Source organism: Macrobrachium nipponense, chromosome 12, assembly GCF_015104395.2.
Source record: "Macrobrachium nipponense isolate FS-2020 chromosome 12, ASM1510439v2, whole genome shotgun sequence".
NCBI classification, from domain to species: domain Eukaryota; kingdom Metazoa; phylum Arthropoda; class Malacostraca; order Decapoda; family Palaemonidae; genus Macrobrachium; species Macrobrachium nipponense.
In genome coordinates, this window is record NC_087205.1 from 31,764,764 (window position 1) to 31,792,437 (window position 27,674).

At 42.8% G+C, this 27,674-nt stretch overlaps 1 long non-coding RNA gene across 2 annotated transcripts in view; it reads right to left on the reverse strand.

Annotated features, from left to right (window-relative positions):
* Positions 1-4,252, reverse strand: part of LOC135224458 (uncharacterized) — a 335,859-nt gene extending 331,607 nt beyond the window's left edge. For both annotated transcript variants that reach the window (XR_010316748.1, XR_010316747.1), the window contains exon 1: positions 4,168-4,252. This is a non-coding gene — a long non-coding RNA (uncharacterized LOC135224458). The remainder of the gene's footprint in view (positions 1-4,167) is intronic.
* Between the last annotated feature and the right edge of the window lie 23,422 nt (positions 4,253-27,674).

Sequence of the window (27,674 nt, forward strand, 5' to 3'; positions counted from 1 at the left end):
TTCCGAGGCGGCCTTCGTACCATGAGCTTTTCGTATCTTGGACCGCATTTTACATGTAAAATGGCTAATCCGTTCCAAGCCCTCCAAAAACACCACAGTAAATTTCATAATAAAGCTAAATTGACCTATAAACAATGAAATACTACAACAATTTGGACCATTCAATACCTAACTTTATACGTACTGCTAATATACCTGTAAATAAAGTGTATTAATGTACATGGTATACAAGAAATACTGTACGTACATACATACGTATGTATTAAAATGTGGAAGCTTACCTTTCAAGTGAGGCTATCTCCGACAGTGGCGACAGAGGAGGATGACAAACGGCAGATATTACGAAACACATTAACAAAACTGTAACACTTAACTTTTACAAAAACTTAAAAAATAAAAAATAAAAATTTCATTTTTTATTTTTACATTTTTTTTTTTCTTTTTTATACTTTACATTTTTTTCTTTTTAACAAAATTTCAACTTCTTCACCACTTTCAACTTTCTGCTTTTTAGTATCACTTGGTTCTTCCTTTTTGCTTACTACTCCTACTAAAGGCCTCTTTAAAAAATAACTATGCAAGGAAGATTGCTTCTGCCTACTTTTGACAATGTTCCTGAAACGACTCAGGCAAACTTCATCGAACTGTGCAAGCATACGACCTGTGTAAGCCTTTTCGAGGTGTCTCTTTTCTACGAATGATTGCACCTTATGAAAAGTAGCTAGAGCATCCTTTATTTCTGCCGTTGTCATAGAGTCATCGACCTCCTCCTCTCCGCTGCTAGAGAACTCCTCTTGAATGACGTTATGTTGCATGGCCTCCAACTCCTTCAGGTCATCTGTCGTAAGCTCCTCTTGGTGCTCCTCGAGAAGGTCATTGATGTCGTCCTCGTCGACGACCAGCCCCATGGACTTACTGAGTGCAACGATCTCGTCAAGATCTGGTTGCGAAACAGTTTCAGGATCGTTTCCCAAACTTTTGTTTCTGAATCTGCAGCACCAGCTTCGCCCACGTCGAATCCCTCGAAGTCTCGGGCGGATATGGCATCAGGCCAGAGTTTCCTCCGCGAGGAATTCAAAGTTCGCCTCGAAACCTCCTGCCAAGCTTGGTCGATGAGTCGGATGCATATTACGATATCGAAATGCTCCTTCCAAAATTCACTCAATATACAGCTTCTTGAAGTTCGATATCACTTGCTGGTCCATGGGCTGGAGGAGAGGGGTGGTGTTAGGCGGAAGATAAAGAACCTTGATGAAGGAATACTCCGCTAGGATATCTTCCTCGAGGCCAGGAGGGTGAGCAGGGGCATTGTCCAACACCAGCAGGCATTTCAGAGGGAGGCGCTTCACTTACGGGCTGAAAACACAGATTTACCCACTCGGTGAACAAAATCCTCGTTACCCAGGCTTTTGCATTAGCCCTCCACATCACTGGAAGCTTCTCCTTAAGCATTTTGTGGGCCTTGAAGGTTCGAGGAGTCTCAGAATGATAGACAAGTAGGGGCTTCACCTTGCAATCCCCACTGGCGTTGGAACAAAGTGCGAGCGTAAGCCTGTCTTTCATAGGCTTATGCCCGGGTAGCTTCTTCTCTTCCTCCGTGATGTACGTCCAACAAGGCATTTTTTTCCAAAAAAAAGGCCAGTCTCATCACAGTTGAAGACTTGCTGAGAACTGTAGCCTTCCTTGATCATCATCTCATCGAACATCTTTTTAAAGGCTTCGGCCGCTTTCGTGCCTGAGCTGGCCACCTCCCCATGCCGCACCACCGAATGGATGCCAGTCCGTTTACGGAATTTCTCGAACCACCCATGCGAAGCCTTGAAGTCTGGGGTTGGCGTTGATGTCCCTTCTCCTCCGTCGTCTTCAGCCTGGGTAATCAAATCGCCGAAAATAGTGCTGGCCTTTTGGCAGATTGCCGTCTCCGTTATCGTATCGCCAGCGATTTCTTTTTCTTTTATCCAGACAAGAGGAAGCCTTTCCATTTCATCGTGCACGTGGGTTCTCTTGCTAGACAAAATAGTGACGCCCTTGGAAGGTGTAGCTGCTTTGATAACATCCTTCTGCTTAAGGATGGTGCCGATTGTCGAAGGATTTTGGTCATATTCCTTGGCGATCACACTCAATTGCATACCAGCTTCATACTTCTTGATAATCTCCATCTTCGTCTCCAAAGAGAGCATCCTCTTCTTTCCGTGAATTTCAACTTTCTTGGGACCCATGACTACGTATATACTGTACATAATTATGTTATGTAGTACGTATACGTATGTAGTAAAGTTCTCACACAACACAATAAAGTATACTACAACGAAATCACTAACGAATTTACGTTAATAAACGAAATCGTTAGAACGAACGAATACCAAAGAATCTCATGGCGGTGAATAGCATCTGGAACCAATGGGAGAGCAGGAGGATGGTAGCGAGTCTACTCAGTTGGCGGCGCATAAGTTTTAAAATTGTTATCAGTGGTCCAAGTGAATCTCGGACTTTACAGCAACAACCTTTTGTATCTTGAGCAATTTTCGTATGTAGAGCCGTAAAATTTTTCGTATTTGCTTTCGTATCTCGAGTTTTTCATAAGTTGAGCCTTTCGTATCTCGAGGTACCACTGTACTTGCTTTCCTAACTCGAATTTTTCGTAAGTTGAGCCTTTCGTATGTCGAGGTACCACTGTACTAGATTTAGTGCACTCATGCCCCCAGCAATATGAGCGAAGGGCATGAGGGTCAAGAGAGTAGAAATTCCCACATTTCTTACCACCAACTCTGGGACATACTCGCCAGCAGAAGGCAGTTTTCTTACGCAAATCAAAGTTGTAGGTTGGCATTATTGGATATAATCAAACGCACTATATTACACACAAGTATCATATAAACACAAAATGATCCCAATGTGAGGTAAAATATTGAAAGAAACAGCAAATACTTGAGCAGAGAGCGATGAAAACACATCTTCTCTAGACAACAGCCAAAGCAGATTGGAATGTTTATGTCAGGTTGGGAAGGACTCCCAACTGCTGGAATGTAATTAAATACCAAACCACCTTGTTTGAAAGTTTAGTGGCCGTATCCAGGTTTTGCCTTAAGTAATTCCTTATTGTATAGGACTGAGGGTTTTCATATTATGTAGGAACAAATGAAAATTTGTATGCATGTCATCTTCATTTAGCCCAGAACTCATACAAGGTATGACATTAAGGCAACTCCTTACCTTTCTACCCAACCTTATTTCCTTGTAATTTGAATACTGTATGCAATAACATACATTCTAGCTTTAAAAGCACTATCAATAAAAAGCAGATACCCCCAAGAATCTATAACCTGGACTCTGATTTAAGTGATACCAACATCAAGATGAGAGTGCTCACCCCAACTCTCAGTGAGGTGGAATCTATAAGCAATCCTAGAACTGGCAATCTGTTGGTCACTATCCCAAATTTTCCAGCTTATGAACCAAACTAGGCCACATTAGTTGGATTACTGAATACTGAGGAACACCATATGCTTAGTATTTACATCAACATCTTTTTAACAAACAATTTAGAGCCATATTACAAATGCTCAAAGCAATAATCAGGACAAGGGCTTCTGCAAAAGACAACATCAGGTGAACATGGTAATTACACAAATTGTTGTTAAGACGTTAGGACAAACAATTCCAATTTCATGTCCACAAAGGCACAATTACATCAGTAAAAGAAACCTGTAAAAGCAGTGGTTCCAACCTTCTCACCAAGATGCCACAACTGTACTTCAAAACCCGCACGAAATGTTATCAAAGAAGATTTCACAGTTGTTCTTAGAACACATGTCCAATGGCACATTAATATTAACTGTCTATGATATTACAAAATCACTTACTTTCCATACTTTTCTAACAGATACATTTTACCCTTCTCGTCATTTTGTAATTTATATATCTTCCATATTCTTGCTGGTACATGTATTTCAAATTTCTATTTGTTGTCCCTTCATATATTTGAAAAAAAAAAAAGTTAGATGATTTCCCTTTTTATCATACTAATTGCTACCAAGAATGTGCTAAACAAGCAAATATTAAATCAACTTACAACATGAGCTCTGCACAATGTGACGACTAATTTCAATTGATATTTCATTAAGTGATTGATGTCTAACCGTACTTCATAAAAACAGAAATACTTACTCCTGCTTACATGCGGCACTGAAGGCATCCCACCAAGGACTCTTCCCATCCTCTACACATGTTGTATTTTGACACATAGCCTGTAAATACACATTCACTCAGTAAGCACAATCACCTGATTCTTCAAAGATCAGTCCTTATAAATCTTAAAAGATCACAGCAAAATATAAAAATGAACAGAAATTCTATAAAATATATTTTATTTTCCACTACCAAAATATCTTATTTGTCCATTATTGCAGAGTATTAATTTTTTATCCCAGTATTTTATGTTCAGGTTGGGAATATCCAACAAGACGATGTTACAATCTTCAACATCTCTATTTTTGTAGTCAGCAATAATCTATTATAGTGCAACAGTTCTGTACTAGCCTTTTGTTTTCTGTAGCTACTATTGCTTCAATTACTGTCTTACTTTGAGCTATTTACAATTCTATCACTGTCTCAAATATTAGGCCAATTATATTTTCCTTCATACTGAAAAAAATGTCCAACAGTGTATTTTTCATCTTTCCCATAAAATGTTCTTTCTTCTCAGTAACGCTACATCAAAATCTTTATATAGTCATCAAAGATTGAAAACAAGGGCAAAAAACTAACCTTCTGCCGAAAAAAAAAATTTCATATGTAACATCATCTCCGGCCTCCCTGCACCACTTCTTGACCTTCTCTTCAAATTCAGTTAGATTAACCGTAGGAGCAATGCGAACATCAAATCCCACAGAAAGTTCTGCAGGGACCACGTTGAACTGAACACCTCCCTACAATAAAAGTTTTTACCTGAATGTACAGACAGTCCCCAGTTATCAGCAGATTCGTTTAATGGGCCACAAAATCAGCAATTTATGGTGCTATAACATGCCGAGCTTCAGTTATCAGCGCCATAAGGTGCTGATAATAGAGTTATGGCGCCATAACATACTTAACAGAAGCGCCATTAACCGGTTATTGCCACCATTAACCGATTATCGCCGCATTAAGCACCATAAAGTGCATGTCATGTTTTGGTTAATGGGGGTTTTTGCTTATCAGCATCCTAATGAGAACGGAACCAACCCCCTGCCCTAAACATAACCGGGGACTGCCTGTACTATACAGTGACAAATTCAAATTGCAATCTTGAGGCCATCAATAATGTTATTCAAACATAATAAGAATACTATCACAAAAACATATCAAAGCATAATACAGCAGAACTTTGGTTTTTTTACATAATCCGTTCCAGAACCTCCCACGAAAACCGATACATACCAAAACCGAAACAATAATTATGGAAAACACTTGTTAGCATATGGAAGATGGAGAGGAGGGGAGAGGGAGGAGAAGAGGTTATTGTTTGGAAGGGGAATCTCCCTCCAGAAGGGAAATTCAGGGATCTGTGGTTACTTCTCTTCTCTTTTTTTTACTTGCACTATCTGAGGTTACTTCCCCACTTTGTTTTTTACTGGTATTAGGCCCAGCTGGAGAGTTAAGGGACCCCTGTCACACTACAAAACTGCCCTGAGACATTTGTTTCTGGCATTTTAAAAAAATTTGCCTAAAGTTAAATACAGCATTGTCATTACACATGTTGGAAACACAGATTACAACTTCTTTGTTGGGATGATAATTCTCCACAAAATGTTTTACATCATTCCACTTTGCAAACATGTCCTTAATCCCTGAAGTAGGCACATTATGTATGCCCATTCGTTTTCTGAATTTTTCAAACCAGCTTCTGCTGGCCTTGAATTCACTAACAGCAGAGCTTGTTGTTAGGCATTTTATCACCAAGATCGGCATGCAATCTTCTCCACCACTTTTGGTACGAATTCTTTCTTAAATTCTATAGTGTTTCTCATCTTTTTTACAGAAGAGCTAGCACTTGGAGCTTTCTTTGACCCCATGATGGCTTATTTAACAGTTACCCTCAAATAAAAAAGCCCAAAAAGCACAAAAACAACATGCTACACAAAAGCAGAATGGGTCACGAAAGAAGATGGGAAGATTTGTTTGGGTGCTCAATATGGGGCCCAGTCACACGCTGGGCCCCAGGTGGAGCATTCCGAGTATACAAAAACCAAGGAAACATACGATAACAGTGACAAAATTTTGTAGAAAAAAAAGTCTCTATGAAAACCAAAATGTACGAAAGAGAAGCGTACGAAAACTGAGGTTTGACTGGGATTATTTCAAGGTATTCAATAAGTATTTGTAATATAACTCAGGTAAATAAATAAGGTTATCTTTCATCAGAAAATGTAAAAACTGCATGGACAAATGAATGACATCTGAAAAACTACCAAATAATTTACCTCAAAGTGGCCTCTATCTATGCAGTGAAAATACATAAACAAACATAAAAAAATCTGTATCATTCTTGAAACAAGCATATACATGTGTACATATTATAAATTCTTCAGTATTCATGAGGTACAAAGTGAAATCACTCGTATAAATCTTAATGCTGTCCAGCATGTGACCACAATCTTATTTTATTGAACATGCCACAAAGGCCATTAACTTATTAAGGAGTCCTCCATAATACAGAATGTCCATATATGGAACAAGAAATTTACACAGGTATGTAAAAAATAAATTTATACAAGATCACTTAAGCTAAAATTAAAAGCTTTCTTAGACGTACACGTAATAACCATGACAACACTACAAAGACTTCTAGTTTTGAGCTGCTGTACTGTAAAGGGATTTAGATAGTTGGTTGTTGGGAATGTAACGATATGGCACCTAAATAAATGAGACTTGATAAGTTAGGAGCATTGGGTACCGAGCTGTAGTAGCAATTCTCATCCAATTTAAACACTATTTCTTCTGAGGTAGGTCTTAACTAAAAACTACAACTCTGTAATCAATAAAAAAAATCTGGAGAAGTTCCATTTCATCTAAACAAGCAAAACCATCTAAAACTGTACCATCAATATCAAATCTCAGATGACACTTCTTACAAACAATACCTTGTATTTCAGTGTGCTATTTTGTTCTGTGAGCAGGAACGCTAAGATGCATGGCCAGAGTGCAATGAAGAATGTTTTATGAATGAGAAGTAGTGGAGAAATGTAATGTCCAGAAAATACAAATTTTTAAAAGTAAATTGTATTTTTCCTAACTAAACAAACATGAGGCCCTTTACAATAGGAATTACTTAAGGGAAAGCCTTGACACGACCATAAAACTTTCAAACAAGGTGGTTGGTAGTTACGGCAACTACTGGTCCAATAGTCGGAAGTCCATCACGACTGGATGTAAACATTCCAATTTACTTTAGGTCCATGTCGCAGATTGAGGGATGGCATGAGGTAGGCATAAGAGTAAAGGGCCTCAGGTTTGAATCGTTAGGAAAAATGCAATTTACTTTAAAAAACTCTGATTTGTTCTTTTACTACAAGAAGATTCATTGATTGGTGGGAGGAATCTAACTGAGCCTCTATGAGCTGACTGGATTTCACTACACCTGAGATTTCCTTCCTGGTCATAAGAACAAGGGAAGAAATCCAGCCTCTGACATATAAATGGAGTTCTGAACTGCGGGATCAAAGGTTAGACTGCTGGGTTATCTCATATAGTGGAGTATGAGACTGCCAATAGGACACTTGCAATCGTTGGGTTTGTCTTATGTCAAGGCCTCCTTCTGCCCTTGCTAGGGGAAGGAGAGGCTATATAAGCTTCTATAATCTAGTCAAAGAAAATAGATTGGTAGCTCTGAGGAGTTTCTCACCTGCATCAGCCGCCAGGATATAATGGTTTGTGTACTCTGCCAGAAGGAAGAGAGTAGGATGAAGGGGATGAAGGTGAGCCAATCAATCACACATTCATAATGTACAACAAAGGTGAGATGCACCCTTGTCCTGTTAAAGGAGCTGGGTAAGCTACACAACTTGTTGAGCAGAAATCACCGGTCCCATGGAAAGTGTCCAAGGACCTGTGGGCAATATCCTGAAGGTAGTGTGAAGTAGAGGAAGGGATATCTACACCCTTCATCTTCAAGACTAAGCCTAATGCGGACCATGTAGCCTTTTACAGCTGAAACTGAGAGAAGCTTCTCTTGGCGAAGGAAGATGAGGAAGTCCACAGCCTGCTGAAAAGTGGTTCTGACTGGAGAGAGACCCCATCTACAACACAAACCACAGAAGAAGGCCCACTTCCCCTGGTATACTACTGCAGAAGACTGTCTGAGGTATCTGCCCCTTTCTGTTGCTGCTCAGCGAGAAAGGCCTCTCTTTCACAAGAGATGATGGATAACCTCCACCATGAAGACACAAGGAAGGCACTGCCTGATAGTACTGTTCTACGTGAAGTTTGACACACAAGATCATACCAAGCAGAATCTCTTTCGTGCATCAAGGAGCAGAGCCAGAAGGTGGGGATATCAAATGGCCTGAGACCATTTGGGGAGCCACAGAATCATCCTGAGATTCAAGGTGGTAAGCACTCAACTGATCACCGTAAAGAAATCAGACAAAACGGGGACAGGAGTATACTTCGAGGTTGTCCCACCAGTGTTGGGACACGTCCTCCGCAGCGGCTCATGGGTCCAGTACATACAATGGAGCAGAAAGTCTATAACTTCTGCTGTACCATGGTGTGAAGAAGTCTAACGACTGTCGCCCCCATAGGTTGAACAGCCTGTTTGCTATGTCTGAGTGTAGGGACCACTCGGTCCCTATCACCTGATTCTGGCATCTGAGCTTGTTGGCCACTATGTTCCTCTTGCCTGGAATGTACCTGGCTGAGAGCTCTACCGAGTGCACCTGCGATCCTTGCTTATTGACATATGCCACCACTGTGGTATTGTCGCTCATCAATACACAGTGTCCCATCAGTTGATCCTGAAACTATTGGAGGGCCAGGAAGGCTGCCTTGAGTTCCAGAATGTTGAGTGAAGGTGCCTGTTGTAGCGATTCCACACTCCTGCAGTCAGCAACTCCTCCAAATATGCGCTCCATCCCTCAGTCGATGTGTCTGAGAAAAGAAGTATGTCTGGAGGGGGAGTAAGAAAATCTACTCCCTATGAAGAGGTTCCTATCATCTAGCCACCATTCTAAATCCTCTCTCACCTGCGAGAGGGGGATGAGAAAGGACTGAGGGTCACTAGACTGTGACCAAAACTACCTCAGTCTCCACTGGAGAAACCAAGGGTGAAGCTGCCATAAGGGACCAGCTTCTCCAATGGTGAGCTGACTATCCTGCCAAGACAGGGACTGTTTGTGCTGCCTTCCTGAACCTGATGATACGAGAGTCCGAGGGGTAGACCCTTGCTGCTACCGTATATATCAGCATGCCCAGGTACTTTGTCCTCTGCTTGGGCTTGAGATCGAACTACTCAAGATTTATCACAATCCCCAGATCATGACAAAAAACGAGAAAGCAATCTATGTCCTGTAGCAAATGTGAGCAAGAGCTTGCCAGGACAACCCAATCGTTGAGATACCTCAACAGACATACCCCTTGTGAAGTGCCAGCTTATACCAGGTGAACAGTGGGTGAACACTGGGGAGCGTCGAGAGCCTGGCACTGAGTACCCTGACTGGTACACCCATCACCCTGAGAACAAAAAAGTTAGCACTGTGGCAAACCTGTGTTGAGTCACAGTGGCTGTAGTGGTTGTCACAACAGAGTGAGTCACAGCAGAGGATGTCGCTGCAGAGGGTGTGTTTGAAGTGGCCCAGCAACCCACTCACCTAATGAGGCCCTGTTAGGCCTAGGGAAGTCCAAGCCTGCTCAGCCCTGACTCTACACCCATGGAAGCAAAAGTCGAGTTAAACTCTAGAACCACACCCATAATAGAGATGCAACTTGTCCCTCTTGAAGGAGCTGGGTAACAAACACAATTTGTTGAGCATCCACCAAAGGTCCAAGGAAAAAGTGTTCAAAGGACCTGTGGCAAAGATCTGAATGAAGAAAGACATAATGTGGTTGTAATGGGACTACATCTATTTTCCAGTCCGACATATTCTTCTCAATGCAATGAAAGGACCAAGGTAATGGCACTGTGCACTCTCAGGCATAGCATGCAGTGATGTAGCTATCTGCAGAATGATCCTCGCAAACCTTACCAGACTTGAAGGAAGCCATGTCCTTAGACACTTTTCCACTGGCAAGTAAGTAGTGGAGAAAGAACTAACATTCAATGAAGGGTGTCAGGTCTTCTGCAGGTAGCAGCAACCCATCAATAGGACAAAGTAATGATTGATCTTGATCAACAAATACAAAGTCCAGGCGTCGTGAATCATGAAGATTCAAAACCGTCAAACAGATGTCGAATGATTCAACATCCAAGAGGGAGTCACAACATGAAACACACCTTTTGAAGGGTGATGTTGAAGATGACCATGCAACACATCTATCCTCTTCGCCAATGCCAGAGAGAGAAGGGCTGTGGTCTTGAAAAACAAAACGCTGTCTGATGATTCTCGCAAGGGCTCGTGTGTCTTAAACAAGAGGCCTAAGGTCCCTGTGGTGGCAAGACAGAGGAAAGTTTCTCATCAGTAGTAGAATCAGAAAGAAGTTAACTTTCACAATTCTGACTGAGAAAAAGTGAGGATGGTTCTAATCCCTGAAATTTACTGAGGACCAAAAGAGAATTTCAGCATTTCATTGCTGTTCGGCAAAAATGCCTGTGCTTGCAATAAAGGCTGGATGTCTTTAACTGCATAAACACATGATTGTTCTGCCTGACAAACAGCTTCTTGTCATGTGAAGGTTGGTTCAGGGAGGAACTCTTCTCTTTACCCTGGAAGCAGAGCTATCAGGGCAGGTGAAGTCTTCCAACATTCACTCCAATTCAGGGTGAACTACTAGTAGTTGAACACTTTATAAATCAGAAAAAATTATATAGAAGACAGAACTGTTTGTCTGAAAAGCATCCTGAATCATCACAGTGGCCTGTGGGTCAACTGCAACGAAGCAGAAGACCTACAGACTTCTGTTGTACCATGTGGTAAACATAAATATGATAATGAGTAATGAGATACATCTCTCTCTGATGATTCTTGCAATGGCAGATGCAGAGCACAAGACAGGAACCATAAGCGAGAATCCAGAGCAACCAGGGACTTCAAGCCTACTTCAAGTCGGGTGATGGTCAGGCAGAGAGACCTCGAATTAGCAGTTAACCCTCGACAAAGGAGAAACATACTACGACAAACAATATCTCAGTGAGAAGGCAGTACTCTGCCCCTCATTCAACTCCATAGTAGTACATTCCATCTTGGAATGTGTTAAGCTTATAGAGCTATCAAGCGCACTACAGATACACTCAAGCACCTGCATATTAACCTAACAAGAGGGAATGAAACCCTCTTCTTAACTGATAATGCCAACCTGAGGTGTTGTTGCCAAACAATACCACTACAGGCAGTCCCCGCCTTATGACGGGTTTTTGGCTTACGGCATTCCGAGGTTACGACAGTTTTTCAATTGTATTCATCAGAAATTAGTTCCAGGTTTACGACAAGTTCCAGGGTTATGTTGCTTACACCACCAATCTGACGGACGAAATATGACTCCAAAAATGCAAAATAACCAATATTTGAAGGTTTTTTTAGATGAAAAATACAATAGAAATGCAGTTTACATAGTTTTTAGTACATCCAAAATATTAAAAGTAAGATCTTAGTATTTTTTACAATTTTTGGGCTTACAACAATTTTCAGCTTATGACGCGTCTCAAGAACAGAATACCTGTCGTAAGCCGGGGACTGCCTATAGACATCTCAAAATAAAAACCAGAAACTCTCAGGAGGCCTGAAAGGCTGTCCTGAGTTTCAGGTTAATAAAGAGAAGGTACTATTCGTCTCAGTCACACACCAGAAGAACCAACTTAGTATAGGTATGAGCCTATACTTGGACAGTGCAACTAATAACAGACATAAATTGTGAGGAGAAGATACAAGTATATTCGTAGGCTCCAATTTATCAAGCACCAGCCTAATTCTTCATCACTTCGAAAGAGAAAAGAAATAAAGACTGGAGGCATACTCCTTTATTCTCTAATGAAGAGAGTGAAGGTGAAGCTGTCCCGTGGGAGGCTACTACAGAGACACATGGATTAGTGTCTGCTGTCCTACGTGTTTGGATCCTAAGGTCCAAGACACAAGGACAGGACTTGAGACCATGCACCAATAAGGTGTAGCATGCAGTATCATGTTCTGATAAGCCCAAACCAGACTGAAGAGCAAACTCCCCTGTACTGGTAGAGGCTCATCTCGTTTTCCAAGTACTCGAGTGCCAGAATTCATATAAATTCACACTCTGGTGGAGATTCCCAACTTTGGTAACAATAATCAGGAGCCTTTTCTCACCAGGTGCTCAGAACAGATGAAGTCAAGCACTAGGCAAGTGCCAGCAAATCCAAGGGATCCGGGCGCTCAGTGAGACTCCTGTGTCTTGTAAAACAAAAATTGGAGAGCCATGTCTCGCCCAAGTGCTTGGAAACAATTGAAACCAGGCACTCAGTGAGCACTTGAAAATTCCCAGGAAATCAAGTGCTCAGTAAACGACTCCCGATTCTTGTAACAACAATTATCAGGAATGCCTGTTTCGCTGAGTGTTTGGAATTGGAAATCATAGAAAACCAAAACACTCAAGAGAGCACCATTTCCAAGGAATTCAAGCTCTCGCCAAGACTCCCAAATTTCATCAAATGTTCATCAGGAGAGGTCTTTGTTTCTTTGACTTCTGTAGAAGTCGAGGAGGAACAGGCATAGAACCAGTTCTTAAATGCAAGCATTTAAGACTGGATCAAGAGTGTGATTCAACAGAATATGCACTCGAGGCTCCCAAAATGTAAGACTCCTCCACAGGAGATTGGGAATTCTGGAATCCACCAAAAAAAGGACAAAAAAGAACCAGGGAGAACACAGTTCTCTGGGTGTTCAAATCCTCAGAATCAGAACAACAGGTGGGAATTCTATCAAGCACTGGACGAGCATCTACAGGGAGTACTTGACACGTTGGCATAAAAGATGAGTTGCTTGCACGGCTCGATACCTTCTCTCGTCCTGTGCCACTGCAGATGGTGAGAGATCTCTCTGTCATTGACAGTAGATATGCGATCCCTCTTTGAGGATCATGCACTCGGGAAAACTCGCAAACGAGACCTGACACAGCAACGGTCTTGGGATGAACCTCTAGGCAGGTGAAGAGAATGCAAGCCGAAGCCTGCACTCCCACAGCTCACGAAACACAAGCGCAGGGCAAGCGAATCAGCATCCGAACCCAAAGATTGGGAAGAGTCAACGAGAGAACCCATGCCTCCACGGCTTCCCTGCTTCTCCAGGTGTATGATTCCTCAGAATCATGACACCAGGTGGGAAACTATCAAGCACTGACGAGAACTCCTGTGCCCAATGCATTAGCAGAAAAGGACGAGTCGCTTGCACAGCTCAATCCCTTCTCTTGTCCTGCACCACTGTTGGGACAGTGAGAGGTCGCTCCATCACCAACAGTAGATGCGCAGCCACCCTTGGAGGGCCACACACTCGGGAAAACTCGCGAATGAGAACCCGACACAGCACCTGTCTGGAGGTGAACCTCTAGACAGGTGACAGGATTGCAAGCCAAAGCCTGCACTCCCACTGCTCCTAAAACTCAAGCCAGGGGCAAGCAAATCGGTTCCTGAACCTGAAGGTAGAGAAGAGAGGTAACCCCTTAGAAATCCTACAGGAGGATTTCTTAGGGAAGGAGAAACATCCTTCCCCCTGGTAAATTCCCCTAAAGCGTAAGTGTAAATGTAAAATTCAATACGTAATAAATAAATATACTACTCTTGCGCCCTTACTATTACAGGGCGAGAGTAAGTGATAAGGATGTAAATAGTACAGTGTTGTCACCAACCCATAAATACACGAAAGGGAAAGGTGGCTAGCAAGGCTTATCACAAAATGTGGCTTTGTATATTAATTAACATCGAACACAGTATAGTTTCCAAAACACATTGAAAACAATATACCATAAGGAAGATCCCACTGGGAAATCATGATTAACGGCTAGTCAGCAAGAGCTCACATACATACATCTTCATTGGAAGATGACTGAATGCAAATTTGGAATGTTTACATCCGGGCAGGTAGGTCTCTCCGCCTATCGGACGGTGGTTATTCCCTAACCACCTTGCCCAAGAATTTTAACTGTCATGTTCCAGCTTCACCTTAAGTAATCTCTATAGTAGAGGACTGAGGTTTGTATATTTTGTAGGAACAAAGATAATCTCTGTTAGAGGGATTGTTCACTTCTGTCTAGCACCAACCAGTTACCCCATGAAGTAAATTTAAAATGGTCTTGTGAAAGACTTACAATTATCTGTTTCATATACGTAGTACTGTACTGGAATTTCCTATTTAAAAACTAAGATGATTATCAGAAATTATTACAATAAAAAAGCATGTGTAACTGCCCTGATCACTATCATACACACATGAAATAAAAAATTGACATTCACATACCCAACTAGTGACAATGTGCAAAGGAATTCAATTATTATTATCATCATTATCATTATTATTCAGCTGCACAAGCAGGCTGTTCTTAGCAATTAAGCTCTCAAAAAACCCTAAAACCTTTCTACTCATCTTTTGGATGGATGGTGCAACTGCTAGAATAAGTTATCAATTTTGAACATGCTTATCACAACTGACAATTAAAAATGCTGTAAAGGCAATTACAAAATTTTTTACATACATAGCTTTCGTTGACAAGAAAGCTTTCAGATTAAAGAATGTAAGAAAAGTATAATTTAAAAAATATTTCTTGTAATCGATAGATAACTAAAAATTCAGTCTTCACACTCTTACTTGTAGCATTGTAAGGTTCACAGTAGTGACATCTCCAAGGCTAAGGTTCTTATTGGCATTGAGAAGCTTCTTTTGCTCTTCTCCCGATATGCCATAAATGAATTAATCACTTTTTGCAACTTCTTCTGCCCGTAGTTGTTAGGCAAGAACTGTGAGCCATGGCCAGGCTGACCTGGACAAACGCACCCCAAACTATCCCCCCTTGAAAGAAAATTTTAAACAGGTTTTATCACCATACCATGTTTCTCAACACATAAGCAAAAGTTTTAGAAATGTTCATTACATGCTAACAAGTAAACCAAACAATTTAATGCATCAGAATACTATATGCAAACTGAACAGCTGTGAATGTAATACTTATCAAAATGAAAAAAAGAAACAAACTGTATTGTAAGCAAATTTCTTTACAACATCCCTTTCACCTGCAATTCCACTCATTTCTGCCCTTTTCCTTCCATTCATTTCTTTTAGTTTCTTCCTGATAACTGCCCAACTTCCTTTAGCTCTACTTACTTTATCCTTTGAGAAAACATCTTTTGCTCCAGCGCTATAAGCAGAGACTCAGTCTCCTGGATAAATCATTTCCATATGAAATAAAAATAAACAATTCTGCTTCTGTGAGAAAAACAATTTTATTTACCTTATTTCTGTTTGGGTCATAGTTTGTAATCGTCTTTCAAAATAAACCTAAGAACATCTACTGATCTTAAACTGCCAAGTAGGCATAGTATGGACAAAATTATATTTTCATGATAAAATTAAATTTTATATACACTTACCAAGTGATTACATAGCTATAGTTTCACTATATGCAGCAGTTAGAATTCGAAATTCACGGTAGCACTTTTTTTGTTTGGGTAGGTGACTACCCGGCCACCACCAGGGAAGCGTGGAACCAAACCAATAAACAAGATACAGTGGTACCTCAAGATACGAAAGGCTCAGCTTACGAAAAACTCGAGATACAAAAGCAAATACGAAGATTTTTGTGGCTCTACATACGAAAATTGTTCAAGATACGAAAGGTTGTTGCTGTAAAGTCCGAGATTCGCCCAGACCACCGATAACAATTTTAAAACTCGCGCACCGGCAACTGAGTAGACTCGCCACCATCCTCCTGCTCTCCCATTGGTTCCTGATGCTAGTCATTGCCATAAGATCCTACTCTCCTATTGGTCAGCATCTCTCCCATGATCCCATCATGCATCGTACTTAGCAGCGTTCTTCTTCAGCCATTGCTTCTCACCAGCGTTATCGTATGCACGCGGAATTCGTTCGTTCACATATACGATTTCGTTTGTTAACGTGAATTCGTGTTAGTGATTTCGTTGTACTACTTTGTTGTTGTGTGAGAACTTAATTAGTATACTACATAACTTAATTACATACAGTATAGTCATGGGTCCCAAGAAAGTTGCTGAAGTTCACGGAAAGAAGAGAATGCTTTCTATGCACACAAAAATGGAGATAATAAAAAAGTATGAAGCTGGCATGCGGTTGAGTGTGATCGCTAAGGAATTCGGCTGAAATCCGTCGACGATAGGCACCATCCATAAGCAGAAAGAAGCCATCAAAGCAGCTACACCTTTCAAGGGCGTGACTATTTTGTCCAACAAGAGGACCCACGTGCATGATGAAATGGAGAGGCTGCTTCTTCTATGGATTGAGGACAAAGAAATCACCGGCGATACGATAACCGAGACGGCAATCTGCCAGAAGGCCAGTGCTATTTTCGGCGATTTGATTGCCCGAGCCGAAGATGACAGAGGAGAGGGGACATCAACGGCAACCCCAGACTTCAAGGCTTCTCAAGGGTGGTTAGAAAAATTCCATAAACGGACTGACATCCATTCGGTGGTGAAGAAATTGAAATTTTGTAAAAAAAAGTAGTATAAAAAAGTAAAAAAAAAATGTAAAAATAAAAAAAAGAAAAAAAAATTAATTTAAAGTTTTTTATAAAGTTAAGTGTTACGGTTTTGTTAATGTGTTTCGTAAAGTTTAGTTTATGTTTCCTGATATTTTTAATGTTTCGTTAAGTTAAGTATACATATTACATAACAAATTTTCTGCCATTTGTCCTCCTCTGTCGCCACTTACGGAGATAGCCTCACTCAAAATGTAAGCTTCCACATTTTACTACATACGTACATATGTACGTACAGTATTTCTTGTATACCATGTACACTAATACACTTTATTTACAGGTACAGTGGACCCCCCGTATTCGCGTTCTCCGGATTTGCGGACTCACACATTCGCGGATTTCTCTCGGGAACGTTTCCCTGCATTATTCGCGGAAAATTCGCGCATTCGCGGTATTTTTCTATGAGAAATATCCACAAATTCCTGGTTTTTTTATCAATTTCATAATAAAATGCACTTTTTGTGATAAAACTTAAAAAAACCAAGTATGAAAATTTTTAGTGGTTTTTCTTAAGTTTTAACTAACAAAATAGGCTGTTTTTAGCATTTTTATAGGGGTTCCAAACATTCGCGGATTCTAACTATTCACGGGGGAGTCTGGTACGCATCCCCCGCAAATACGGGGGGACCACTAGTAGTACTACTGGTACGTATTAAGTTAGGTACTGAATGGTCCAAATTGTTGTAGTATTTCATTGTTTATCGGTCAATTTAGCTTTATTATGAAATTTACTGGGGTGTTTTTGGAGGGCTTGGAACGGATTAGCCATTTTACATGTAAAATGCCGTTCAAGATACGAAAAACTCATGATACGAAGGCCGCCTCGGAACGGATTAATTTCGTATCTCGAGGTACCACTGTAGTTTTATGCCCTTTCTTCCATGTGAGGGGAGGGAGGGCTCTTATTATGTAATCACTTAATAATGTATACATAAAATTTCATTTTTTCATAAAAATACTATCATTTTTATGTATGCAACTTACCAAGTGATTACATAGCCGAATCTCACATTGTAGGAGGTGGGATACATGGATATACAAGTTTACACATCCTATATGGGATGAGTAGTTAAAATGCTTGCTGGTTCCTCACCTGTTAAGAGAACTGCATAGATAATTACTGCCTCTGGATGGTACTCATCTTAACTTGTTCAGTGGGATCCGTTGCAGCTAAGGAAAGTCCATGGCAAGCAAGGATACACAATACAATGCCCCTGCCCAGGACTCAGTAACAAGACACATCAAAACATCCGAGTAAATATAGTCGGCAACACCAAAAACCTAACGGCCAACCATTAAAAAGGACTGGCGGGTACTCCAAGTAACTAGTAACCCCAGGCTTCCCTTCTGACTCGACAACCTTCATCAAGGCAAAGAGAACAAAGGGTAGGGAGAACAGGCCGAAGAACAGAACCCTGAACTGGTAAATTCTGTTCTGAAAAACAAACCTCAGGAACTTTCTTGATTCTGGGTGAATAGGGATATGAATGTACACATCCTCCATATTGATCAAGATCATCTAGTCTCCTTGACGAATTGAAGACAATACTGTCTGATTCGTTTCCATTTTGAACTTTGTCTTCGACATGAACAAGTTCAAAGAGCTCACGTCCAGAACTGGTCTCCAGCCTCCGAGGCCTTGGGGACCACAAAAAGACGGTTGTAAAAACCTTCTGAGTGGGGATCTTCTGCTACTTTTGTAGTCCTCTTTGCTAACAGGAATGTCACTTCTTGGGCGAGAGCTAAGAATTTCCCTGAGTTGGCAGAGTAACCTGCCAAAATTAGAGGAAAACTGGCTAAGGGAGGGTTTCGAATGAAGGGAATGGTGTACCCTTCTTTGAGAACCTTCGCGACATATGGTTCTCCCCCTCTCACTTCCCAACTCTGCCAAAAATGAAGGAGCCTTGCTCCTACTGGAGTAGTACTGAGAACTTGCTTCTCATTTTTTGATAAAGAGATTTAGAAGCAGACAGCTCAGGGAGTAAAACAGACATTCCCTCTAGCTCTGACAAAACTTCTCGACTTAACTCTCCCTAGGGCACTTCACAGACTACGCCAAAAGATCTTGAGATTTTTTCTGAAGATCAGAAGAAATCTGCAGAACTGTGGTCTGAGGAAACAGGTGCTTACTATCAAGTGGCAAAAACAGAAGAGCCGACCTCTGAGAGCGGGTTACTCCTTTAGTAGTAAAGAGCACCAAAGCTCCCTCTTCTTGTGGATGCCTAAAGTGAATAGGGATGCTAATTCAAGACACCCATCCATAATGCCCTTATCAAGATAGGATATAACAATAAACAAATAAGGTACTGAGTGCTCTGAGATGGCAGAACATTCCTTAATCTTGCGAAATAATGCTCCTACACACCAGTCTATAAAACTCATAACTTCCAAAACACAGAAAATGTTTTTCAGAAGGTGGTCCAGTTCTGAAGTCAAGCACATAATCTTGGCCGAGTTAAAGACTGATCTCTTGAAGGAGTCAATAAGATCGGAGAAGCCCACTTGGGAGGAGGCAGAAACTCACACGGCAAGAGCTTCCTCTGTCTCATGTGAACAATGCCTCCTAGGAGACACATAGAAGGAGGGAAACAAAAGTTGACTTTCCCTTGCTCTCTCTTCTCTGAGAGCCACAAGTTCATTTCTTTCAAAGCCTTCTTGGCTGATATGGAAAAAACTAACTTCAGAAACTTAGAGGCACTCTCTACCTGGTTATCCATCTAGTAAACAGAAGTCAGGGAAGCCAGAAATGCTGGTGAAAAGAAACTGGGAAATTTGCTAGCAAATACTGGAGCAAAGAAGAATATGCTGTAGGAGTATCCTTACCTACTTCCTCTTATTCTTCCAAAGAGACAGGAAACAAGTTGGAAGGGAGTTGAGCAGGAGCTGGAGGTTTCTGAAACAGGCCCAAAATACTATCCAGTTTCCTTTAGATATCCACTATTGAAGGATCAACAGAAGTTTGAATTTCTAAAGGATTGATGTAACTGCAGGAGTTGCAAGTCCTGATAACTAAAGCTCACTGTGAAGGAGGTGGATGCGCAAGGGAGCCGAGGCGCCAATGGTAGCTGTGGCGTCAATGGGTGCTCAGTCAACAACGGGCAATCATGAGATGGTTGAATTGAAGAGGGAATTTGCGCAGATGGGCACTTTAATGCCTCCAGGAGACTAGATGGCAACAAGAGCACAGGTGCCAACAGTCGCTCAGGTGCATGGAGCTTCTTAGGCCTACAAGAACTTTCAATAGGCACCGAATACACTGACACTGATACAGGAGCCCCTTCTAAGGCAGATACACACACATACTCTGAGCCTCTAAGACCTCGTAGGACCAACCGGAAAGGTACAGTAGACGAGCAAGAATCAGGAGGGGTACCCGGTACGGCCAACAGATGCTCAGATATTGACTTTGGTTGTAGGAACAACACTACTGGTACGACACTAGGCCATTCTAGATGATTTTCTACTACAGGAGGAAGAACGGATGAAGGCGGGAGGTTTTTCTGGAGCACATTGTCCTTCCCTAACAGGAACTTCCTGGGAAAGACACTGGGGACTGTCTCAGAAACTACACAATGGGTGTGCTCAGTAGGGCAATCACAAGTCTTCTTGGAAGGCATAGGAGAAAGCAAATCCCTCCTCGTCTTTTCAACAGACAAGATTTATCTGCCAAGCACCATTGGCACCTGGGCAGTGATTCCTCTGAGCTGGACACACTCAAGGAAAAACAAGACACTTCCTTAGAGACGCCTTTTTCTAGCAGATCTCTGTCGATAACTGGGATACTACGACAGGATCAACTGAGGGGGCGACTACCTGTGGCAGACCCCATCAACCTCCCTTGGGTTGGGCTACAAGTAGACTCCTCCCAGGTGTAGGGGAGTATGACAGGGATATTTGCCTAGGAGAATCAGTGGGACAAGCAGCCACCTCCTCCACTGCATTAACACTTGCAAAAACACCTATCAATTTTACCTACCTTGTCCATGAGAACTTTGACATTAGCTCCCAATTGTTCCATGGCATGTAACATCATACAAAATTTCTGGTCTACCTTGTGATTCGAGGCTGGCAATGGGATCGGGTATCAGGTTTTTTCATATGAGTCTTTGAAGTCCTCCACACCTGATCCCCACAATTCTCACATTCATTACAAGTTAATTGCGGTGAACAATTCTGACCCCTACAACTAACACAAGCTGAATTACTGGTCATAACAAGCTTTGATTGAGCCTAGAATTGCAAACCTTTGCTGCAGTACCTTACGCTTTGTGCACTAGCATCGGACATGCTGGCTTCTAACGTAAACAAAATCCTAGCCTAGGTTAGACGAAAAGAAAAGCAAGACAATTGAAATACTGAATTCCTTTACATATAGCTAATCAATGCCAAAGCGGCTACCAAAGGTAAGAGTACTCCATCAAATGCCAGAGACATCGATTGAGGAGATTCTACCAGATTCAAATTCTGCAGCTGTTATAAAATCAATGTTATGGTTATCAGCAGCATATAAAAGGGATTTTGACGAAGGAAAAATCTATTTCTAGGCAACGACCGTGTGTCGCCCTGTGAAATGGTTCCTTTGATACTATTTCTTAGGAATAAATATTGCTATTCATCCTAGAGAAAAAGAAACAATATAATGCCAAGATAAATGGCTCGCTCACCTCTAATAGAAGTGTCGGTATAGGTAAGGAGCGAGTGGAATCACTACCAGAGGTCCCTTGCCATTTAGCTTCTTTCTTCGACAAAACCCTGAACTACGGAGGAGCCGTGCTACAGCTTCCGGTCTACTACTACCGTGAGCGCCTCCGACGCCCGAGACGTCATTCCTGAAGATAGCCTCCAAGCTTGGGGTAAGCTGGGTGAGGACAATCTAACTACAGAGTGGGGTTTCACAGGGCGACACAGGTCGTTTTGCCCAGAAATAGATTTTTCCTTCGTCAAAATCCCTTTTCTGGGCTTAACCTGTGTCGCCCTGTGAAATAGTACCAGAGATGCTAAAAACAGCAAGCTTGAGGGACAGTACAGATAAAATAAGAAGGTAAAGTTAAACACTTGTAAGGTTAATAGTATAATGATCAACTAAAATTACAGTCTTACAATATGGGAAAGTATAAGCCCTAAAACATGGGTTATAACTTAAAACTAGTTAGCCTAACAACAAGCAATAAATATACAGGTTAGGCAAAGACAGGATTATAAGTTGATATATACAAAAGAATGGAACTGAATCCAACTAGAATGATGAACAATAGCAAAACTCAAGATAACCCAATACATAGAGGCGACTAAACTAAGTAAGGGTGCAATGGGGCAGGTAGAAGGGAAGGCTACAAGAAGTTATAGGAAAAATTAAGAATCAGGAGAAACTGTGTTTCCAGCTGCCACTGCTGGAAATTTGAGGGCTCCTAAGGGTTTTAGGTAGTGCCGTTTGAAAACTGTCGGAGATTTTCAGCCTGTATATTTTGTTAAGATCGTCAAAATTCATGTGTTGGAAATAATTAATAAGATGTGGCCACCGCCCTAACATCGTGGGCCCGAGGAAAGGACTCTGGGTTGGCCTGTTTAATGAAGTATAAAATTTGTTGCCTGATCCCTTTTAGGGATAATGTACACCTTCTTCCTATGAACAACGGGCCTGAAGATTTCAGTTGTTCTACTTAGGTAGGCTCTTAATGAGCTGACAGGACAAAGGGAAATGTCTTGGGTAGTGGTAGGATTTTCCACGAGGACCATCTGTCCTGTGGATCTTCATTTTGGCTAGAAATGGCGATCTGGGGATAAGAGGACTTCCCCTGAGGGGAGGAACTCAATGTGGCCTGGTTCCCTTGATAAGGCTGACAGTTCTGATTCTAGCTCCGGAGGCTAAACTTAATAAAAATAGGGTTTTCCTCAGGAGGGATATATAATTGCAAGTCATTGTTAATGTCCGAGGCCAGTTTGAGGACATCATTTAGGAACCAAGAGACTGTTTTAGGTCTCGTTGATGGTCTTAATCTAGCACAAGCTTTGGTATGGACGTAAGTACGAATCCGTAAGGTCTATGCTAAAAACCAAATTGGAAGATCTTTTTAAGAGCTGATTTGGTCGTAGTGATAGTGCTTGCTGCTAAACCTTTCTCAAACAATGATCTGAAGAAAGTTATGGCTAGGTTCGTTGTCATGACTTGAGAATTTGACATCTTAAGGAACTCTGCTAGTTTCTTGACAGATGAATCATATTGCCGGAGAGTAGATTCTCTTTATCTGATTCAAGAATGAGATATTCTGGGGATCAATTTCTGCATTCCTCATAGCTGTGAAGTTTCAGAAAATCCATAAAGTTAGGGTTTTCTGAATTCTTGAGGAAGCGGACACAGTCTGAGTTTGCACTAACTGGGTTAGTTTGGGGTTGGGAATCCGTAGTGGTCGGAGTCTCAACTCTAGGAGTAGAGGGAACCAATTGCTCTTGGGCCAGTTGGGAGCTACTAGAGCTACTTGGCCTTTGAATGTCCTGAGTTTGTCTAAAACTTTCATGAGAAGGTTCACTGGAGGGAAGAGGTAAATATTCTTCCATATGTTCCAATCGAGGATCATTGCATCCGTAGCGTATGCTAGAGGATCGAGGTTGGGGTGCCACGTAACAAGGGAGTTTGTGGTTTACTCCGTGGCGAAGAGGTCTACTTGGAGTCCGGGACTTGTAGACTGATCCAATTGAATGAACTCCTGTCCAGTGTTTCACTCCGATTCCAACGGAGCGGAGCGAGATAGAGCGTCTGCTACTACGTTCTTGACTCCTGCCAGGTGAGTGGCTGACAGGTGCCATTTGTTTTTGTTTGCCAGAGAGAATGGCTATCATGACATGGTTCAAGTGGCTTGACTTGGATCCGCCCCTGTTGATGCAGTGTACTAATACTGCACTGTCCAGAACTAGTTTGAAATGTGAGTTCTTGGGCGGACGGAGTCGTTTCAGTGTGAGAAATACTGCCATGGCCTCCAGTAAATTGATATGTAGCTGCGGAATGTTAACGACCAAGTTCCTTGAACTTTTTCGGTGCTGGGAGTATCCTCCCCACCCTGTTAGTGAGGCGTCTGTGTGGATCACTAATGATGGAGGAGGGAACTGTAGAGGAATTGCTTTTGAAAGACTCTTTGTCTCCGTCCAGGGGCGGAGACGTTTCCGTTAAGATCGCTGGGATAGAGGCTAGTTTGTACCGTGATCTGCAATTCGCTCTTGAACGCCATACTCTGTTTATATCTTTGAGTTTGGCTCTGAGCAGAACGTCTGTGACTGATGCAAACTGGAGTGAGCCCAGGATCCTCTCCTGGCACCTCCGGGATGTTTGTTGTTGTTTGAGAAATTGCTTTGTAGCTCTTGCAATTTCTTTCCTTTTCAACGACGGAATTGATAGAGTGTGCGATTGCAAGTCCCACTGAAGGCCTAACCACTGGAATCGAGATTCGGTGTTAGTCTGGACTTGGTTTTTGTTTATTTGGAAACCTAAATGTTCCAGGAATTTGATCACTTTGACCGTTGCTTCTTTGCATTCTTTGGGGTTCTTTGCCCAAATAAGCCAATCGTCCAGATAAGCCACTAACATTATTCCCTGTTTCCTTAGCTCTTGCACTACTGCTTCCGCCAATTTGGTGAAGATCCTGGGGGCTATGTTGAGCCCGAATGGCATTACTTTGAAGGAGTAGGATCTGTTGCCTAGTTCGAAGCCTAGGAACGGACGGAAGTGTCTGGCTATGGGAACATGATAGTAGGCATCTGTAAGATCTATAGAGGTTGTGACGGCCCCACGGGGAAGTAGGTCCGTACCTGTGAAACGGTCAGCATCCTGAACTTGTCGCAATGAATGTATAAGTTCAGATGGGACAAGTCTAAGATGATTCTTCGGTTTTCCGAGTCTTTCTTTGGCACGCTGAACAAGCGTCCTTGAAATTTTAATTGTTGACTCTTGAGACTACTCCTTTGAGAAGGAGTCTTGGGTATACCAATTCCGTTGTTGGTGCTTGATAGAATCTGTTGGTTGGAGGAGGGCCCTCTAGCCAACTCCAACCTAGGGCCTTTTGTCACTATACTTTGAGCCAAGGGCTGAACCCCCACCGCTGGCGGAAGAGGTACAGCCTCCCTCCTACCTTGGTACTGCTCACTGCTGGTTTGCCGAGGGCGGCCACCTCTTGCTCCTTGGAAACCTCTTCCTCTGTTTGTAGCTCTGCCGGACCCTCTGAATCGAGAGGCACCTCTTGCTCTGCTACCTCTCGCAAACCTATGAAAGCCTGAAAGTTCTGGCTTTCATAGTTGGAGTTTATAGGCTGCGAGACAGCAAAGGAAGTAGAGGGTTGGGGTTTGCTGGGACTGAGGGGTCAGGACAAGGTATTGTTGCTGACCCTTCGACGATGGTTGCCTTGTGATGCTGGGACTGCCTGAACCAACGTCTGCTGAGAAGGCTGGAAGGGAGAGAACTTCCTTGGTTTCTTCTTGATCCTTTGGTTAGGACCAAAAGATTCCTGCCTCCGCTTTGCTATGAGTCCCCATCTGACTTTGAGGCACTGGTTAACCTTTGCAGCCTCATGAAGGACTTCTGCTACCACTGGTGCTGGGAAGAGGTCCGTTCCCCAAATTGAGGAAGCAATCAGTTTGTTCGGTTCATGGCGGATAGTAGCTTCTGCCAAAACGTGCTTTTGACAATTCCTCCTGGCTATGAGGAAGTCGTAAAGGTCACACTGCATGGTGTGCAGCAGACCTTTAGCCAAAACTTTAAACAACGGCTCTTGTTGGTATACAAGAGCCGTCATCTCCGTCATAGTCATGGAGGAAAGGGATCTCGTGAGCCTAGTCAGGGCGTTGTACTCCGTCTGGATGAGGGAGTCCAACAACCTGGGAAGTCTCTCACTAAAGAGAGAGGTGGCACAGTCCGCCTTTTTAGTTTTCCTACTGAGAAAGTAGGGAAACTTGCCCCCTCGAAGTACGTCTCGGAGCCTGGACTAGAGATAGGTGGTTTCCGTCTCTCGTAGTTGAGGCAGGGGCTCGTCTTTGCAGGGCGGCTGAAAGGTTTGCTTCCACTACCTTAAGGGTCAGTGGTAGCGGAGTCCCTTCCACCGGAGTAAAAATGGTGAAGGGACTTCTAAAGGCTGTGATACGGGTATTTTCACACCCCCATTCCTCCAGACTTCTCATTAGTCTGCTGTGCCTGTTCCCTCGGAAGAATCACTGTTTCCTTGGGAACTTTGTCTTCTCTCATCATTGCTGCTTCCGTTAGCTGGACGTAGCCAATGAATGGTGGTTGAAGGTCCCTGGGGAGGAACTCGAAGTCCTCGCCTTCGAGTTCCTATGCCTTCGATGGTCAACATTCCGTTGACAAACGGGGCATATGAAGCAATCCTCCAAGGGTTGGCCGCCTTGAATTCCGGCAGTTGGCTGGAATCTGGCATTGGAAGAGGAGAAGGTGGCACAGTTAGGGGGGAACCTGCAGCGATCGAGGTTTGAATCCGGCGATGGCATTCTCCTGAGCGGCCAGCCGTTCCGCCAGCGATTGGATCGACTGGCCGGAAGACGTAAACAGAACTGGAGAGCTGGGAGAGCACCGAGCCGACCTTGTTGTCAACCAAGGCCCCTACGATCACTCCCACCTGCTCCAGATGTTTGCCGAAAAGGATTCGGGATCAAAAGGAGGGTACTGAGCCTGATCCTTAACGTGATTTACGTTTGGGGGACCTCGACGCAGACGAAGAGGCCTCCCTTGACCTAACTGTTCCGGGGTGGTGAGCCGGAGTTACAGCGTCTGCCAAGATGACCGATTTCTTGGGGAGAGACTTTTTAAGTTTCTCCTCGGTCGACTTAGCCTTGGGGATCACTGAAGCAACCTTAGGACGGACAGACCGCGCTGGTCTTCAGTGAAGCCCCCGAAAGAAGTGGAAGTAGAAGGATCCAGTGGAGGTGATGGAGAAAGGGAACTCAGGAAAGGGCCCTGAGAACCCACAGAAGCTGCCCCTACTACACCCTTACCTGTACCCATGGAGTCAATAGCCATGGGTTCGACGTCGAGGTTCATTGCCGCGACGTCTTCCGCTACGTCCTCTGGGAAATCCCCATCCTGAAGGGAGATCATGACCTGGAGGTCGGCCAGCAAAGGGGCGGCCGCTATCGGGTCCACCACTGATCCTTTCTTGGCTCCGGGGAATACTAGGTCCGCCATGTCCTGGGTAAGAATTTAGGGGCGGCCCTTCGAATTCCGGCCAAAACCCCCTACCCATGCTTTGAGAGTAGACAAAGCCTTCTTCTTCTCTTCGTCAGAACCCTGTAAGAAAGGTCTAGAGTTAGGGAGAGGATAGGGGAGGAATGTCTGTTGTGATGAGACTATATGAATATGTGTCCCATATGTGAAAGGTATATAATAATAACAAGTATTCCAGGTGATGAATGAATGAAGAAAGTGCTAAGAAAACTTACTACTAGTGAGGCATCGCCTACTAGCAAGTAGCAGGTTTGGCAGGCTTCATGGTGCCAAACTATAAAATCCTCCACTTTCACTGCACATCCTGCATGAGAGCAGCATACTATATGGCCGCATGGGTCTTGGAGGATGGCATTGCACCCAATCTCCTGGCAGCACAACATCTGTAAGTCAAAGGATACATGAGTACCAATGACAACCTCCGGTGGTATAATATGCAAAATATCCGTGGGTGCCGGAGTAGGACCGACGGATAGAGTTCTACATATAAGTGGCATGCAAAAGAATGCCGGAGTAAGCTCTAAAGCTCGCTCCGTATGCGTAGAAAAGTTACGAGGGGGGAAGAAAGTCTCCG